This window comes from Bactrocera neohumeralis, chromosome 4, assembly GCF_024586455.1.
Source record: "Bactrocera neohumeralis isolate Rockhampton chromosome 4, APGP_CSIRO_Bneo_wtdbg2-racon-allhic-juicebox.fasta_v2, whole genome shotgun sequence".
Taxonomy (NCBI): Eukaryota; Metazoa; Arthropoda; class Insecta; order Diptera; family Tephritidae; genus Bactrocera; species Bactrocera neohumeralis.
The window spans coordinates 55,205,030-55,225,464 of record NC_065921.1 but is presented as its reverse complement, the minus strand read 5'-3'; the positions used below and the strand labels follow the sequence as shown (position 1 = coordinate 55,225,464).

The window sequence follows — 20,435 nt, the reverse complement described above, 5'->3', positions numbered from 1 at the left end:
ATATGAATTCCTCCGCTTACCTTTCGGTCTAAAAAATGCTCCAGCCACATTCCAAAGAGCACTAGACGATATCCTACGACAACATATAGGAGTTATATGATGTGTTTACATTGACGATGTAATTATATTTGGCAAAAATGAAGAAGAGCATTTTAAAAATATAGAGTTAATATTCCAGACCTTAGAAAATGAAGATATGAAAATCCAATTAGACAAATGTACATTTGCTAAAGAAGAAGTAGAATTTTTAAGATATGCAATCAGTTCAAATGGGATAAAAACCAACCCCGAGAAAGTAGAAGCGGTAGCTAAATTTCCAGTTCCACAAACTCTCAGAGAATTAAGATCCTTCCTAGGTATGTCAGGTTATTACCGACGATTTATCCAGGATTACGCAAAAGTAGCTAAACCATTAACAGCACTACTAAGAGGAGAAGCCGGTCATGTCTCGAAACGGAACTCGAAAAAAATAGAAGTAGAATTAGACAACGAGGCCTTAGAAGCATTTAATAAAATAAAAAATACTTTAGTATCCAAGGATATAGTTTTAGCGCACCCAAATTTCGATAAAGATTTTGAACTAACGATCGACGCCTCAGTTTTCGCATTAGGTGCCGTGCTATCGCAAGACGGTAGACCAATTACTTTCATATCTAGAACTTTAAGCAAAGCCGAAGGGCATTATGCTACCAATGAGAAAGAAATGCTTGGTATAATATGGTCACTGAATTCACTTAGAAATTACCTCTACGGTTCAAAAAAAGTTAAAATTATCACCGATCATCAACCTCTTACCTATGCCTTAAGCCATAAGAATACTAATAGTAAAATGAAGCGATGGAAAGCCATTTTAGAAGAATATAACTATGAACTAACTTACAAACCTGGTAAAACAAATGTAGTTGCAGACGCCCTTTCAAGGATACCAATACAAATAAATTCACTCACACTTACGATTCATAGCGATGAAAGCTCAAGTCATAATTTAATCCCTTGTACAGGAGTTCCAATTAATGTTTTCAAAAACCAAATTTTTTTCAAGATTGGTGAAAAATCTTCATATCAATTTAAAATAATTTTTCCAACAGTTCATAGACATATAATTACAGAACCAGAGTACAACGAACAGTTATTGATTTCTTACATGAAACGATACCTTAACCCATCTGATATAAATGGAATTCATACGGAAGAAAGGATAATGGCTATGATGAAAAATATCTATCCTATTCATTTGAGTAACATTAAAAGCCGATATACTCAAAAATTAGTTGAAGATATTAGTAACGAACAAGAACAGGAGAACGTCATATTAAAAGAACATTTAAGAGCACATAGGAATGCCACTGAAAATAAAACACATATTCTCGAAACAAAATATTATCCCGATATGTTAAATAAAATAAAACGGATAATAGTCAACTGCACCGTTTGTAGAGAGAATAAGCACGAGAGACATCCGAACCAACCGAAAATTGCAGTAACTCCATTACCAACATATCCAGGACACACAGTCCATATCGATATATTTTTAACAGAGGGAAAAATAGTCATGACAGCTTTAGATAAATTTACAAAATACGCAATAACAAAAAGCCTAAATAGCAGAGCAATAGAAGACGTCAGAAAACCTTTAAGAGATATTATATTTTTCTTCGGAGTACCAAAATTAATAGTTATCGACAATGAGCCATCTTTAAACACAGATTCTTTAAAATTTATGATAAAAGACGAATTAGGAATAGAAGTTTACACTACTCCTCCATACAAAAGCCAAGCCAACGGACAAGTGGAAAGGTTCCACTCTACATTAACCCATTTACAACCATTGTACTCGCTTGTGTACAGAAAATCAGTCAAGTTTAGGCATGTGGCGTAACTCAATGCTAAGTATTTGCACACAAATTTTTGATCATATGCGTAGTTTTATTCCTAGAAACAACAAAAAAAATACATTCGCTTCACGCGAATTCATAACGGCACTTTTTGTAGCGTCAACTTCTGTGCGGTTTTTTCATATTGTGTGATTTTGTGTCTTTAGTCATTATTTTGCTGTTGATGAGCTATTATCTCTCAGTTGTTAGTTTTAAAATTTTGTGTTGTGTGAGATAAGACTAAAGAGATCAATTTTACAAAGAAAAAAAAACTCATTTGAAAAACCTATTCTTATTTGAGGTATGTGCCTTTTAAAAGTTGTGTACCCGCTTAGGTACAATGGCAAAATGTGTAGGTGAAATAAAAAATTGTATCTTTTGGTTAGGATGGCTATTTCCACTTCGTGTTTTTATGGAAAGAGATATAAACAACTTTCACAGGCTTTAGCTGACATCGCGGATGATGATGAGGCAGATGACGTCGATATCATTATGATTCCTCCTGATGTCGATGTCAATACTGACGAAGAGGAAGGTGATGAAGATAACATAAATGAAATAAACTTGCCGGGCGACGTTGCTGGATGCGTTGAAGTATTCAATAACAGCATAAACTTTGACAGCGAAGATGAAATACCGCTTGCCCAGCTACAAAGAATGAGTGCTGAAATACGTTCTGTAAGCCCTATTTGGAACAACGAAGCATGCAACTTGACAATGGATTCGACTACTATATATATAAAAAATAAGATGAAAATGAAAATGGATTTGGATGGTAGAAGTCCCGTTGAGGTATTTGAGACACTGTTTGATAAAGCCGTAGAAGCAACGAGAGAAAATAGAACTAAAAAATGTCCTTTGAATTCAAAAAAATATTTCCAAAAACAAGCAAGAGGATATTTCAAGATCAAATACGACCACAATAATAAAATAATGTCAGCCAAAAACGAATCAGGTGGATTTGCTATGTGGTACTGCTTTGTGCGTGGAACGCGACTGTTTTAAAATAGCCCACTCATAAATATTTTATACACTTTTGACCATTGTACTCGTGTGGGTACAGCAAAATTTTCGTATATGTAAGAAAAAAACAAAAATTGTTTTGTTCATCTCTGCGATGGTATAAATCAATAAAAAACTGAAAATTTTAAATAAACTTATTTTTTGCCTCCTTGGTTGTAAATGGGTTAATCGAAATAATACATTGCATAAGAGAAATAATAAGACACAGAAATTTTGAAGAACTTTTAGAAAGAGCAGTATCTGAGTATAATCATTCAGTTCATTCCAATAAAAAGGAAATAAAATCATATCTACCAGGACAAATAATATTTGTTAAGAAAAATAGGAGATTAGGAACTAATTTAGGTAAACCCTACAGTAAGGAAATAGTTAAGGAAGATAGAAATAGTACCGTGTTAACTGAAAAAGAACAAATAATTCGAAAATGTAGAATGCGTAACTAAATATGTACGATATTTTTTTCATAATATTGCTACCGCTATGCCTGCGGGAAGTACCGATCCTCGACTACTCAAATTAATAACCATAGAAAAGGGAACGGCTAGATTACAAACAGGAATATTTAGGATAATACATGAAATTCACATACAACAAGTAAGGAAGGGCTAAGTTCGGGTGTCACCGAACATTTTATACTCTCGCATGGTAAAGTGATAATCGAGATTTCATAATACGTCATTTACATATTTTTCAAATACCGTATTTTTGTAAAGTTTTATTCCGCTATCATCATTGGTTCCTAATGTTTATACTCGTATTATACAGAGAAGGCATCAGATGGAATTCAAAATAGCTTTATATTGGAAGAAGGCGTGGTTGTGAACCGATATCACCCATATTTCGTACATGTCATCAGGGTGTTAAGAAAATATTATATACCGAATTTCATTGAAATCGGTCTAGTAGCTCCTGAGATATGGTTTTTGGTCCATAAGTGGGCGGCGCCACGCCCATTTTCAATTTTTAAAAAAAGGCTGGGTGCAGCTTCCTTCTGCCACTTCTTCCGTAAAATTTAGTGTTTCTGACGTTTTTTGTTAGTCGGTTAAAGCACTTTTAGTGATTTTCAACATAACCTTTGTATGGGAGGTGGGCGTGGTTATTATCCGATTTCTTCCTCTCTTGAACTGTATATGGAAATGCCTGAAGAAAACGCCTTTGTAGACTTTGGTTGACATAGCTATAGTAGTTTCCGAGATATGTACAAAAAGCTTAGTAGGGGGCGGGGCCTGGCCCACTTTTCCAAAACAATTGCGTCCAAATATGCCCCTTCCTAATGCGTCCCTTTGTGCCAAATTTCACTTTAATATCTTTATTTATGGCTTAGTTATGACACTTTATAGCTTTTCGGTTTCCGCCATTTTGTGGGCGTGGCAGTTGGCCGATTTTGCCCATCTTCGAACTTAATCTTTTTATGGAGCCAAGAAATACGTGTACCAAGTTTCAACATGATACCTTAATTTTTACTCAAGTTACAGCTTGCACGGACGGACGGACGGACAGACGGACGGACGGACAGACAGACATCCGGATTTCGACTCTACTCGTCGCCCTGATCACTTTGGTATATATAACCCTATATCTGACTCTTTTAGTTTTAGGACTTACAAACAACCGTTATGCGAACAAGACTATAATAGTCTCCTTAGCAACATTGTTGCGAGAGTATAATAAATTCTGTTGGGATTCGAACCTACGTGCTCGTCGTAACTTTTCAAGCGCTTACCACCAACACCACCATTGACACTTGTGTTGCGTTGTCCTAATTATGGTTTGGTTATGTATGAAAGAAATATACAATGGATCGCCGATCGTTACCTCTTTCCTTGCTGCTGCTGCGCATATGTATGTTTGTATGCTTGTTCATTATTGAAGTTATACTGCTTTTTCTTTCCTTTGTCTTTCATTTCTGCGAATTGTCAACTATTTTATGTGAGCTTTTGTTGAAATACCCTGCGTTGGCCGTTGAAAAATTAAGGCTATACTTTACAGGATTATTTCTGTAGTTAGTCTTCATTTACATTTTTTGGAAATCGACCCGCGATGACGAGGTATATCGTTTTATCTGACAGCGTGAGGTTTAAGAAGTTCATTTCTAATTTTGTCTTGTGGCATATTAGAAATGATGTTTCTTCGAAAATCGTTCGCTTACAATGGATAAAACGACTTCTGAGTGGTGATTTTAATGAATAAATTCCTTTTGGTTGAAATGCTCTGCGTTGGCCGTTGAAAAGTTAAGACTATACTTCTCAGGATCATTCATTCCTTTCATTTCTTCAAAGAAATTAATGACCTTTAGAAATATGCATATTTGCATTATTTCGTTGTCATTTACATATTCGTAGCAATAGAATTTTTATGGCATAAGTAAAGTAATGGCCGCCGATTGTCACCCCTTGCCGCTGTAGCAGCTTCGCCTACAAATATGCGTAAATATGTATGTATACGTATGATCGTGAATACATATCGACGCAGATTTTTGCGAGAAGCACCAGAAAGTTGTGCAATTTATGATTTTTAGCTTTTGCCATCGTCGCGAAAAGACGACTTGTTGGCAAAGGCATGCTCGGTGAGATAATAAATTATAATAAATTTATAAAATGTGAATTTAAGTTTTCTAGTTTTCTTCCATACAAAATGATATGCATTTCTTGGAATATCACTAAGAAGTATAACTTCATCCGCGCGTAGGGACTCCACGCACCTTTTTTTTTAAAATGTTCGTTGAGGTTAAAAGATGGTTTTTCTTACGAAAAAGATTCGAATAATTGTCGGAAAACCCGCAAAAAGAGCACTTTCTTTTTCCCATACAAACGAATGAATGCTGTGAGTAACGCTAATGCTAGAGAACGGCTGAACCAATATTGATGAAATTTTTAAAGGTTGTTCGCTGTGGATCGGGGAAAGTTTAGAAATAACAAAACCGTATGCTTTTCGTAAGGAAAAGTCGGAAAATTGGACAATTCCAAAAAGTTACTTTTTTTCATACAAAATTTTTTTTTCAATTGTCAAATTTAGTTTAGCTTGATTTCTTTATTCCGGCTATTCAAAAAAAAAAAATTATTGAAATTCATTCAGTGAAAACGTTGTGTGTGTTTCACACAAAGTGCTCAATTACAGATTAAAATTTGTTACGATGCCACGAAGAGGTCGCATTCGTTTTAGCATCAACATATATTGACAGCCCATGGCACATGACCGAGTATGAAGCGAGCGGATGAAATTATGGATCGCGGGCAATCAGCAAGCAATCGTAACGATGTCAGAGCACGACTTTTCAAACAACAGTTGCGATGTTTGATAAACTTTATCTTGAAGCAACGTATATGCGGTGCTGTTAGATGCTGGATGTACTCTGTTGAGTGGCAAAAGAGAGGTTTGCCGCACGCGCATATTCTTCTTTGGATGGTGGATGATGGTTACACCAGATCAAATTGATGAAATCATTTTTGCGGAAATTCCTGATCCAGATATAGGTCCAGAATTATACGAAATGGTGAAAACCAATACGGTTCATGTACCTTGCGGACATTACAATACCTCTTCGGTTTGTATGTCTGACGATAAATTCACGAAACACTATTCAACTGCTTATCTTTCGGAAACACAAACTGGAATTGGTGGATATCCACCTCTATCGGCATCACTCACCAGATAACAATGGCAGAACATTCAGCATTAAATTTAGAAGAGTGAATATCGAAGTTGACAACACATGTATCGTACTATATTCACCACTATTTTATAACCCAGACTCAAAACTCGTATCAATGTCGAGTGTTGCAGTTAGGTGAAATCGATCAAATACGTTTGCAAGTCCGCCCCCAAAGGAAACAACATGGCGGTAATTGGCCTTGAACTAAATGAGATCAGCAAATATCAAATGGGTCGATACGTGTACTGCAATGAAGCGTTATGTAAGATATTTACTTTTGCAATTCATGAATGTTTTCCGACTGTTTTGCGTCTAGCAGTTAATTTGGAGAATGGTCAAAGAGTGTATTTAAACCCAGAGAATACAGTGGAAAACAGCCAGCAACAAAATTAACATTGACGAGTTTTTCCTCAACTTTCGTCAGTGATCCGTTTGCGAGAACATTGCTCTATTCGGAAATACCTTGATACATATTACACATGGAATGCATCGTCGAAGAAATAGTTAATCCAGGTGTATTTTCAACTAATGCATTAAGACGAATTTTCACAATCCACCCAAAAAAAAACCACGATTGCTTCTAGCTTCGGTTGCTATTGATTAATGAACGCTGCCAAAAATACCGATGTTGTTCACTTAAACTGGAAGATTCACAGTCAAATTCCAAGAGATTTGCGTTCATACAAATCGATCGATCGTCTTGACAATGAACAATACGCTGTGAATTATTCAGTGGAATTTCTAAATTCTTTGAAGAGGCTTGGTATGCCGCAGCATTATTTGCATCTCAAAGTTTGATCTAACATTATTATGTTTCGGAATCTTCGTGCGCCGAAACTATGTAATGGAACCCGACTGATTGTGACGCAGCTATCGAATACGAAGGGGCAGAATGCTTGATGCTACGAATTCCTCTGAGTTCTAACAATTTGCCATTTCAGTTCAAACGTATTCAGCTTTCAGTGAAAATTGCATTTGAGATGACAATCAACAGCACACAAGAATAGTCGCATAGTGTATGGCATACATTTGGAAATGCTTGTTTTCCACACGGCCAGATATATGTGGCGTGCTCACGAGTTGGAAAACCATATTTTCTGTACACCGGAATAGAAACCAAAAAATGTTGTTTATCAAGCTGCGTTACATTGAAAAAAAAAGTGAAGTGACACGTTCAACTTTTTTTCATTTCAAAACACATAATTTCACGCAGGAGAACGGCTGCGGGGTCAGCTGGTGTTAAATAAAAATGTAAAAAGAATTTCATGTACTAAATTTTGTCGAAATCGGGCGGTCAGTATATGTATATATGAAATTTGACCAAAATGTTGGCGGTGACACACCCATTGTCCAATTCTTACCCCTGTCCCTATAACCCCTAGTCATACAAGTTGCTTTCCAAAGTAAACAGGACATTTGAATCTAGCGCCCCCTGATGGCGCCATCTATATGTCGACTAGTGCGTTAGAATTTGCTATCTTTATCGATTGTCCAGTGAGAATTTCATGGTATTTTATTGATTGGAAGTGAAGTTATTGCGTTTTAAGTTTCAGTATGTTTGTGTTATCGGTGCGAAAATGATCTTCGAACAAAGAGCCAACATTAAATTTTTGATTTAAAATTGGTAAAACTCTACGGAAAGGATTCAATCGATGAAAACAGTTTATGGCGACGATTGCCTATCCCACAGCAGAGTGCACGAGTGGTTTCAACGCTTTCAAAGTGGCCGTGAGGACATAAATGACGATCAACATGTGGGCCAATCAAAATCCGTGATCATCGAAAATTCCATCGAAAATTTTGCTTGAATTCATCAAAAATCAGCCGAAATCACTATTAAAATTTATGAAAATGAAATTGAACATCTCCAAAGCATCGATTTATTGCATTTTGACCGAATATTTGGGCTTAGGAAAGATATGTACACGGTTCGTTCCGCACAAATTGACTGACGACCCAAAATTGCTCAGAATCCAACATTCGAAGGACATCATTAAACACCGATTGTTGAACCGAAAATCACATTTTAACCATGAACCACTCCCCGTATTCACCTGATATGGCACCGTGTGACTTCCTGCTTTTCGGAAAAATGCATTTGCCCATGAAAGGAAAGCGTTATGCAGACGTAGAGGCCATTCAAAAGGTTTGCACCGGCATACTGGCATACTGGCGGCCATGCCGGATTGATTTTGCCGAATAAACTAATTGTTCTTTTTTTTCAAGTCCTGTTTACTTTGGAATACACCTTGTACAATCTCGTAGGTAAAACTTAATATCTCTGGTTATTGGTGGTTATTGATTTATTACGTTTTTAGTAGTTTTTAACAGTAGCGTTATATGGGGAGTGAACGGGTTTATACTATGATTTCATCCATTTTCACACTGTCGGTAAGGTTCTTTTAAGATTTGCATCCGGCAAATTTAGTTATTGTTGCTTAAGTGGTTTAGGAGATATATACAATAAACTAGTTAGAGGACGGGACCACGCTTTATATCTGGGACCCAGCATTCATTATTGAATAATATTCGACCGAATAGACCACATCCAGCACGCAGTGAAGAAAACAGAGCAACAGTAGCTGAGAGTGTACATGAAGACCGTGTACAGTCGATTCGGTCCCGTTCGCAACATCCCAGACTGACGTATGGAACGAATTAGCTCATTTTACGTCGAGATCTTTAACTAACGGCGCACAAAATACAGCTTTTGCAGCAATTGAAGGTGCTTGACCTTCCCAAGCGACGTCGCTTCGCTTTATGGTGCCTTGAAAAAATCGAAGAGAATCCAACATTTTCGAGCCAAATTTTGTTCAGCGATGAGGCTCATTTCTGTGAGAACGTAACCGTCAATGGCGACCCTTATCGCACCATGATAACCGACTATATGATTAAAATTAAAAGAACATACCAAAATGTAGCAACAGAGGTGGAAATCCTCATCCAAAAGGCGCCTGACCCATCATTTTTTACCGAACATCCTTTTGTGGATAGGCAGACAACATGGGAACCTGGATTTCCATCTGACCTAAATACTTAGTGGACATGAGGGCTTTAGAAGCTACCTTTACCTTTTGTCCGACGACTGACATATATTTATTTTATTGCCCTCGATTTTCGAATATAAAGGAAAAACTAAAAACTACACTCGGCGGTAGTTTTAGGATCGAAAATTTAACGACACTTATGTGTCAGTCGACTGATAAATGAAAAGCTGTCAGCGAAGCGTCAGCATTCATAATGACAGAACTGAGAATTTTTCAACAGACTAGGCGTCCATCAATTCGCGCAATTGAGGAGACTGTCTTGTCTGTCCCTCCCACGAAGTAAGACTTAGCCGGTGATTCCGTAGGAGAGTCTTTAGTTGGTCAAGTTTAGCCGATTAACGCTTCGCACTCCGGCTTTCGATGCTTCCCTTACTAAAAACTCCTATTTCTGTGCTTTTGAAGTAAACTTTCGTTGTTTAAAATATGTGATATGTGATCAATCAAAGAAGTTTGGTAAGCGCAGCGTAGGTAACAAAAGCAGCACACTATAAATTTCTTCTCATTTTCACTCTACGTACTCACATAAAAACAGTTCCAAATAAATTCTACAGCAATTGCCTTGATTTTAGTTATTTAAGACCGCAATTAGATGATAATTACCTAAAATGAAAATATAACGAGATTAAATACCATTAGTTACATCTACACAAATGTATAGAGACATAGTATTCATTATTAATAGAATAATTTATGATAAAAAATTTGTGAGCAGGAATTTCTTTATTAAAAGCGCACAGTAATAATAAAATATTAAGCTTTTAAGCTACAATGTGTGCATGCAAATGTTACTATGCTTGTCTTTATGAAGTGCAAAAAGTGCATTCGGCGATATTTAGGATGAGTAAAATTATTTAACAAAGAAATTCTACCAAAATTCGTGTGCGGAATCAAATTTCAGGTGACGAAACGTTCAGGATGTTGGAAAAGGTCTTCGGTGATAATTGTTTGTTGCGAGCAAGTGTTTTTGATTAGACGCACCGTCGCATACTGCATTCATTCCTCGTGAATGACCAAATCACCAAATTGTTAACCAATATCATGCCGTAATCCCCACAGTCGCTTGATTTAGCTGCGTGCGACTTCTGGCTATTCAGAAAAGTCAAACGACCGCTCCGTGAAAACCGTTTTAAGTCAATTGAATACATTAAAAGTTATTGAAAGTTATTCCGGAAATTCACTTTAACATCTGTTTCGAAAATTGGAAAAAAACCGTTGTCATAAGTGTATTGGGGCTAAGGAGGATTTTTTTGAGGCAATGGCATAGATTTTGAAGAACAAATTAAAAATATAATAACAATAATAAGTTGATCATAGTAATTCCTGAGTTCTGTAAATATAGGCCAATCAAAATTAAGTTCTTGTATGAAAATCTTTTTCATTAGACTAGGTATAACACAAAATTTCTCATAAATTATTACACAAACCATAATTACAATATCAGAAGTAATTTTTCAGGTGGAACTACTATAGCATATAGCTGCCATACAAACTGAACGATCAAAATAAAGTTCTTGTATATACTACTATACTACGCTATACTAGTTGAAGGAATCTTTCGGATCAGACTACTATCGGATATATATAGCTGCAATATAAACTGAACGATCAAACTCAAATTCTTGTATGGAAACCTCTTTATTACCGGCTTGAAAGTTAACAAGTAAGGAAGGACTAAGTTCGGGTGTCACCGAACATTTCATGCTCTCGCATGATAAAGTGATATATGAGGAACCAATGATGATAGCGGAATAAAACTTTACACAAATACGGTATTTGAAAAATATGTAAATGACGGATAATGAAATCTCGATTATCACTTTATGATGCGAGAGTATAAAATGTTCGGTGACACCCGAACTTAGCCCTTCCTTACTTGTTTGACAAAATTTCGGTACATAGCGTCACCTAAAATGCAAAAAGCATTTGTTTTCATTATCTTTCATTCTTTATCAAATTGTGTTATTGTGTTACTGCCTTTATTCCCGGAATAAAACAAAATTAATAAAATGAGTACTAATTGTGAAAATGGTTGTAATGAAAAACTTAAAAAAAATAATAAAAGGTCTGGAAATATAATAAACCGATTGAAAGGAAAAAAATACATGGAACATGCTGTACGGAATTGTTCTACATTTTCCGAAGAAAATCATAAGGAAATATTTAATGGGTTCTGGAAAATGTCATGGGATCAAAAACAAATGTATGTCGTTAATCTTGTTGAACGCGCAAACATAAAGCGAATTGGTGTTGAGTACTCTAGAAGATCAATTACAAAACGTTACTATTTAAAACATCATTCTAAACGTGTTCAAGTGTGCTTTCATATGTTTTTATCTACGGATTGGATTAAGTGAGAAAATGGTGAGGAATTGGGTAAATTTCAATGACTCCCACGGCACCAATATTTCGCCAGAAGAACAAAACAAAATAACATCAGAACGTAAAGCATTTCCTAATGAAGGAGTCTTATTTCAAAAACGTTTAAAAAAACAAAACAGTTGTATATTTAAGCCAAAAAATGATATGTGCGACACCTGCACATCATACGAATCGAAGAACTTAACCCAAGATCAGTACGACATTCATAGAAAGGATATACAAGACATGAAAAATGAAAAGTTAATTGACATAGAAAACGCCAAATCAGGATTACACTTGCTGTTATGCATTGACATGCAGGCAGTGAAATTGATTCCACAGACAAATGCAAATGCCACGTACTATAAAATGAAATTACAAGTGCACAATTTCACAATTTATAACGTTATTTCACATGAATCTGACAATTTTGTCTGGAACGAAACAGATGGTACCCTTGTTGCTTCTACCTTTGCTACATGTATAAAAAAATACATAAAAAATTCCATTAAAAGCCACCAAATATTCATCACATAATTATATATTCCGATGGTTTCTACCAGAACCGAAATATAATTCTCTCTAATGCAATATTATCTTTATGTGTTCAAGAAAACATAACGGTAGAACATAAGTATTTAATAGTGGGACATACACAAATGGAGTGTGATTCGACCCACTCCCTCAATCAAAGAAAAATCAATAAGAGACAAATAAATTTAACATCTGAGCTGTCTGGCTTGATTAGATAGTCTCGAGAGAACCCATTTCCTCTAAAAGTGGACCATGTTGATTACAAGTATTTCCTTGACTACGAAAGTATTCCTAAGCGCTACGTATCTATTCGACCAGGTAAAATTTAACACACATGTATAAATTATGTATAAAAAAAAGGTGCGTGGAGGCCTTTACGTTCGGATGAAGTTATACTTCTTAGTGATACTCCAAGAAATGCATTTCATTTTGCATGAAAGAAAACTAGAAAACTTAAATTCACATTTTATAAATTTATTATAATTTAATATCTCCCCGAGCATGCCTTTGCCAACTAGTCGTCTTTTCGCGACGATGGCAAAAGCTAAAAATCATAAATTGCACAACTTTCTGGTGCTTCTCTCAAAAATCTGCGTCGATATGTATTCACGATCATACGTATACAAGTTTTTTATTTATTTGTTCACATTTAAAACACAATTATTATTTGGCAGCGAGCCGTGTGTTTATTGTTGAAAACCAAACTTAGAAATAATTACAAAAATCTTCTTACGCCTAATTTATGCTAGCAAGTCACGTTGCACGTACAGGTGCATTGAAGTCGTTGTTGTTGTTGAAAAGCAGCTCTGCCGTTCTCAAGTAGCGGCGGCGCTGTATCGTCGTTTACTCTGGATGCGCGTGTGGTGTCGTTTAACCGTGGTATAGCGACCGCTGTCCAAGTCGCATGCTTACGTAAGCTTTTAGTGGTTGGTTATTTGTAAAAGCTATGTAAGCCAATTTCGGCGTATGTTGCGTTAACTCCTCCCCCTTTAGAACATGCAGCGTCCTCGTTGGATGTCCTTGAAATATCGTCAAGTGTAGGGGTTGATCCTTTCGTTGGTGTAAGATTATTATTGACCTGAATACGAAATTTTGTTTTTCGTTTGAGGAGGATCTTCCTTGCTATCATTACAAACAGGGCAAAAAGTAATAGTATTATTGCTGTGGATCCAGTGAATAGGCTGATTTTGTAGATATTTATTGTTGATGGCATTGATTTGTTGGATATTTGCTACGTTAAGATCCTTCAAATATTGCAGAGAGAGGACTTCTTCGAGATGTGTTGTAACGTCTGCTGATTTGATGATAGCTGGTAGGGGTTGTGCAAGAACTTGATTTCTATTTGTATAATTCTTGTTTTCAATAGTTTAACTTGCGTTATCGTATTTTATCAGGAAGGTTCCTTGTAGACTGATAACCTCGTTGTCTATCTTTAGAGACCCATTATAGCCGTTGATAAGCAATAAACCAGGAGTTACCTCTTCTATTGTTGGTATGTGGTGGTTATTGACTAAAGTACAGTTGGATGCGTAGCCCTTTAGTAGATTTGGTACGCAGCTGCTTTTCGTGACTTTTTCTAAATTATCTTGCTTACAAATTATTAACCCGTTAACATTATTACAGCTATTTTTGACACCAAATATGTCTTTATTACAAACAATTAAATTTTCGTATTCAAGTTTTATAGCCTTATTTCCTAGATTTACAGGTTTTGTTATTATTGATTTACAAAGCTCTTGACTTGTCAAGGGAAATTTTATAATATAAATGATAGATGATAAATTTGATGCAATTTTGACATCGCTAAATTCAATAGCTTCGATTACATTTATGTAAGGCGTATTTTGTTTTTCTAATGTTTCCTTGATTACAACTAATTCTTCATTTGATAACATAAACGAGTTTACAATTCCAGCTTTCGCCCACTGGATAGAATAATCTATATTTGTTAGCTCTTCTTTAATTAAATTTAATTTTCTCTCAATACCTTTTTCTACTTATAATTTGACAATGTCATTTGACTTAATTTCATTTAATATTACATTAGAAATATAAGTACGTCAGATTGTTTATTCTTTCTAGAATAGACTTATTAATTATTACATGCTGGTTATTATTAACTAACAGGTTATTTATTTTATTGTTTAATATTCTCAAATCTTCATGGTCTCAATCGGAGTAGCTTTCAGGTAGGGTTTTTCGGGGTGTCTTTCGTATTTATTTTCTAAGCTGATTTTACACTGTTTTGTAATTCGTTTTATTTTGGCGTTCATTTGTGGGAAATAGCATCTTCCTAAAAGTTGTGCTTTATTTTCTGTGGGGTTGCGATGAGCTCTATTGTGTTCGTTGATTATTTCCGTTTCTTGTGCGGATTCATCTATAATGTCTTTTGTAAATTTTCGAGTGTAACGTACCCTGTATCTACTAAAATGAATTTGATAAATTGTTTGGATTTTGCCTAAGATGCTGTCTTCAGTTTTTATGCAATTTGTTACTGAAGGATTGAGATATCTTTTTAATATGGTAGCAAGACTTTCTTCCGTAAAATCTCTTTCAGTTATGATATGCCCGTGATAGGTAGGAAAGGGTATTTTAAATTGGTATGAAGATGGTTCACCTGTTGAAATAAAGATTTGATTTTTAAAGGCATTGATTGGGGCGTGAGTATATGGAATTAAGGTTTGAGCTGAACTTTCGTCACTGTGTTGTGTTGCTGACATGGAATTTATTTGCTGTGGTGGTCTAGAAAGTGCGTCTGCCACAATATTGTTACTGCCAGGTTTGTATTTAATCTCATAATTATACTCTTCTAATATCGATTTCCATCTTTTCAGCTTATTGTTGGTATTTTTGTTACTGAGTGAATGTGTTAACGGTTGATGATCTGTGAAAATTTTTACTGTGGTTGATCCATAAAGGTAATTCCTAAAAGTTTTTAAAGCCCATATTATGGCTAAAAGTTTTTTTTCGTTAGTCGCGTAGTTTTCTTCAGTAGCTGCTCCTATTGCGTGGTTTGATGCGTCGGTTGTCAAGTGAAATTCTTTTTCGAAGTCTGGGTATTGTAACATGACGTCAGAAGATACTAGTGATTTTTTTAATTTATTAAATGCTTCTATTGCTTTATTATCGAGAGTAATTTTAATTTTGGATGAAAGATTTTTGGACGTAAGTCCCTCTTCCCCTCTTAAAAGTACGGTTAGAGGTTTGGCAAGTTTTGCATAATCTTTAATAAAACGGCGGTAATAACCAGATAGTCCTAGAAAAGATCGGAGTTCTTTTAAAGTTTGTGGGGTGGGAAGTCTAAAATTGCTTTTACTTTTGTTGGATTTGTTTTTATTCCGTTTTGAGAAATGACAAATCCTAAAAACTCAACTTCCGTCTTTAAGAATTCGCATTTGTCAATCTGGATTTTCATGTAAGCTTTTTGTAGAGTTCGGAAAATTGTTTCAACATTTTTTAGATGGGAGTCTTCGTCTTTGCCAAAAATGATTATGTCGTCTATGTAAGCATATTTTGCCGATATATTCTCTGAGTATATTTTAGGCAGAAGGGAAGTCTGGTAAATTCATATTTACCATTGTTGACTGAGAAAGCTGTCTTCGCAATATCCGATTCAACTAATGGAATCTGATGGAAGCCACTTTTCAGGTCAAGAACTGTAAAGAATTTGTTTTGTCCGAGTTGAGAGAGTACCTCATTTGTATCTGGGATAGGATAGCGATCGGCTATCGTAACTGTATTAATTTTGCGGTAGTCAATTACCATTCTGTACTTTTTTGTGCCAGATGCATCAACTTTTTTCGGTACTATCCAGATTGGGGAGTTATAGAGGGATCGAGAAGGCCTTATTATACCATCCTCGAGTAATTTTGTCAATTGTTTTTCGACTTCATCCTTAAGGGACATGGGATAAGGGTAATATCTGGAATATACTAGATCTTGAGTGGTCGTCTTAATTTCGGCCCTTACAACGGTAGTGTACGTTAATTTTTCGTCTGGGTCGGAAAAAAGTTGCGGGTATCTATTACATAAATTTCGAAGTTTTTCTGTCTGTCCAAGTGTGAGATGTTCCGTTCTAATTTCGATATTATTTATTGATTTTGCTGTTTGCTGTTTGATGACGACTTTTATGTTATTTTTTAATAGCATATAATTTTTTGAAGTGAAAATTATTGTTTCTAACTGCTTAAGGCTGTCATTACCTAGAATTCCATGAAAGGATTTAAAGCTAGGTAGAATGAAAAAATTTAGATTTTCGTCGTTAAGTCCAAAAAGGTTAAGAAAAGTGTGATGCGTGATTTCGATGTTCCTTCCTACTGAGCTGGCATAGAAATTTTCGTTGTTTGAAATGGGGATTTTGGCAAGTTGGGGTTGAATATAGTTCTTGTTAGAACCTGTGTCTATTAAGAATTTTAGGATTTCTCCGTTACCATCTTTACATTGAAAATAGGGTAACGTTGAATTTGTTAACCTAAAAAATGAATGTCGGAGAATTCGCTAGAATCTTCTGCCGGGGTATTGTCGTGTGAAGTGTACTGATTATAGTAATCTTCCCATGGTTGTACGTCTTGCTCTTCGTTCTGCTGTTCTGGATCATTAATAGTATTGTCAACGGGTTTAATATGGTTAATTCTGTGCTGTTTGTATGGTTGGTGTACTTAGTTTGAAATCGTGTTCGGTCGCTTTCCGGCGAAGCCGTTATTGTTCGGTCTGTTCATGTAATTTACTTGTTTTGTCCTTTGCGAATCATCTATTTCCATTGGAATTGAGGGTTTGGGTTGAATTGGTCTTGGTGGTAGGTTCTGTTGGTAATTGGGTCTAGGTGGCGGATTTTGGTATTGATTGGGTCTTGGTGGTTGATTTTGCGGGTAGGTTAGGTATCGTTGGTATTGAGGAAACTTTTGATATTGGGATTGTAAAGTTTTATATGCTGTTTGTTGCATGAGAGGCATTGGGTGTGGTATGTGGGCAAGGCTGGGGTAAAAGGCTTGCGTTAAGTGCTGTTGCTTCCTTGGTGGAAGTGGTGGTGGGTGTGATTTCCGGAATGTGGGTTGGTTCCCGAAGGCGTGCTGAGTTCTGAAGTTTTGGTTCTCCAATCTCAAACACAACTGGAGTGCTTGGGGTAGATCGGTCGGCTCTTTAATTCCAAGTAATTTTGGAAGTTCGCCTTTAATCCCCTAACAAATGTATCCAATGCTATATCGCCGTAGGTTTTCGTCAGTATGTTTACGTACTCTGGTCCTATTTCGAGGCAAGTAATTTTGTTTAAAATTAAGGAAAGATGTGAGAACACATCTTGGTAAAATTCGTTTATTGTTTTATTGCCTTGATATAAAGATGACATTTGGTATTCTAAAGAGCTGATGTCGCCTTTGTCGGCGTAGTGTGTGTTGAGGCATTTCGAAATGGCCTCCCAGTCTAGAGGAGTGTTGTAGGATTCCAAAGCGACGTCGGCATTCCCCGTGATTTTATTTCGTATGACATTTAAGATGCCGAAATAACGTGGAGTACCTTTTTCGCTATTGTATATTTTCAGGATTCTCTCAACACTTTTTTTTCCAAGAAGCGAACTCTCTTGGATCACCAGAAAAGTCTCTTAAGCACCTTACAACGTCTGGTATCCTATCGAGTCCTGTCAAGTTTCCTGCGTGTCTGGGGTCTATTGTTTGATCCGTTACTATTGTGCTTGTTGGGTTGATAATATTCCGAATCAATGATGGTGCTTCTGCCGAAATCACCTGGTATACTATATTGCGAATTATATTGGCTAATTCTGGGGTTGCCTGGGGGTTAGTGGATGGTGGTGGTACATTGGTATTAAGAATGGGGGGTCTGATAATGGATTCGGGATTGCTCATTTTGAAGTTTTTTAACACGAAAAATTTGAGAATGATCAAAAAATGTACATAAAAATTTAAATTGAAATTATGTTTTATTCTTATGTTACCAATTTGTAACTACGTTTTGTTTTTATTGGATTTATCAATCTCTGGAGGGTCCCTTTGGTGGTGAATCGCAGAGTTGTTTTTAGTGTTATAAGAACTGGAACTGATCCAGGTTCTTTATTTTATTTTATTATAAGCTGTACAAGCTTTTTGTTATAGTTTAAATTGAAAAAAACTCTTATTTCTATTCACTTAAATTCTTAATTTACGTTCTTACATTAAAGTCCAACGGCGTATTGGATTTTTCCTTTTTGCCTGGGCTACTTGGGGTCCAACGTTGCGCACTCTTCGTTGGGTGCGGGCTTTCTTCCACCGCAGTTATCCCTTTTTGATTCTGCTGTCACGTCCTGTTTAGTAGTTTGAGCCGCAGCGCGAGGCACTTCTTAAGGGCCTTTACTCGATTAACTTATTCAGTCGCGACTAGCACGTTGGGCGCCAGTTATTTATTTATTTGTTCACATTTAAAACACAATTATTATTTGGCAGCGAGCCGTGTGATTATGTTGAAAACCAAACTTAGAATTAATTACAAAAATCTTCTTACGCCTAATTTATGCTAGCAAGTCACGTTGCACGTACAGGTGCACTGACGTTCTCAAGTAGCGGCGGCGCTGTATCGTCATTTACTCTGGATGCGCGTGTGGTGTCGTTTAACCGTGGGATAGCGACCGCTGTCCAAGTCGCATGCTTACGTAAGCTTTTAGTGGTTGGTTATTTGTAAAAGCTATGTAAGCCAATTTCGGCGTATGTTGCGTTAACTTACATATATACATATTTACGCATGTTTGTAGGCGAAGCTGTTACAGCGGCAAGGGGTGACAATCGGCGGCCATTACTTTACTTATGCCATAAAAATTCTATTGCTACGAATATGGAAATGACAACGAAATAATGCAAATATGCATATTTCTAAAGGTCAATAATTTCTTTGAAGAAATGAAAGGAATGAATGATCCTGAGAAGTATGGTCTTAACTTTTCAACGGCCAACGCAGAGCATTTCAACCAAAAGGAATTTATTCATTAAAATCACCACTCAGAAGTCGTTTTATCCGTTGTAAGCGAACGATTTTCGGAGAAACAACATTTCTAATATGCCACAAGACAAAATTAGAAATGAACTTCTTAAACCTCACGCTGCGATGACGATATACCTCGTCATCGCGGGTCGATTTCCAAAAAATGTAAATGATGACTAACTACAGAAATAATCCTGTAAAGTATAGCCTTAATTTTTCAACGGCCAACGCAGGGTATTTCAACAAAAGCTCACATAAAATAGTTGAGAATTCGGAGAAATGAAAGACAAAGAAAAGAAAAAGGGGTATAACTTCAATAATGCACAAGCATACAAACATACATATGGGCTCACATGTGAATAGTCACCTCGTCATCGCGGGTCGATTTGCAAAGAAAGTAAATGAAGACTGACCAGAGAACTTAAAAGTATAGAGAAGGTGCAGGTTCGACTGCGAACATTTGATAGATTCAAATTAGGGAATTCACCGATTTTGTTAACATTGTAGGTCGGAATTCGCCTCGCAATTTTAACATTTTTTACAATTCTCTCATATATTCTAACCGAGAATATGAAGAGACAGAAATATATGTATTTATAAAATAATTTCTTTGATATTCCATAGGATGGAAATATGTATGCAGAACTCTTTTATTTTTGATTTGTTATTTTTCAAATTATTTAATGCTAATTTGATCTTATTTTATAATATCTCATTTTAAATATATAAAAGATTTACCTAAACATTTTGATGATATTTTCATGATTCATACGCAATGTACGAATGTAAGCAATTTCGTTTTGCCGTCGGCATTTCAATTTTTCATGCTTCAATTTTTGCTTTCAACCAAGAAATTTCATAAAACTCGGTTAAGGGGTTACATGGCTTTACTGGTTTCAAAAAAGAGTGAGTATATCGAAAAATTGTTCAGACTTTTTTTCGTATAGCATTCAATTCTGTACAAGAATGTGACTTTTTTATTCC

The 20,435-nt window shown here is 35.9% G+C and overlaps 1 protein-coding gene and 2 pseudogenes across 1 annotated transcript in view; 1 reads left to right on the top strand and 2 right to left on the bottom strand.

Moving 5' to 3' along the window:
• The window catches only part of LOC126754624 (uncharacterized), a 235,957-nt gene that overhangs the window by 6,515 nt on the left and 209,007 nt on the right, over positions 1–20,435 (bottom strand). The window lies entirely within an intron of this gene.
• Positions 4,870–5,072, top strand: LOC126757712 (small nucleolar RNA U3; annotated as a pseudogene).
• On the bottom strand, positions 19,464–19,662 carry LOC126757747 (small nucleolar RNA U3; annotated as a pseudogene).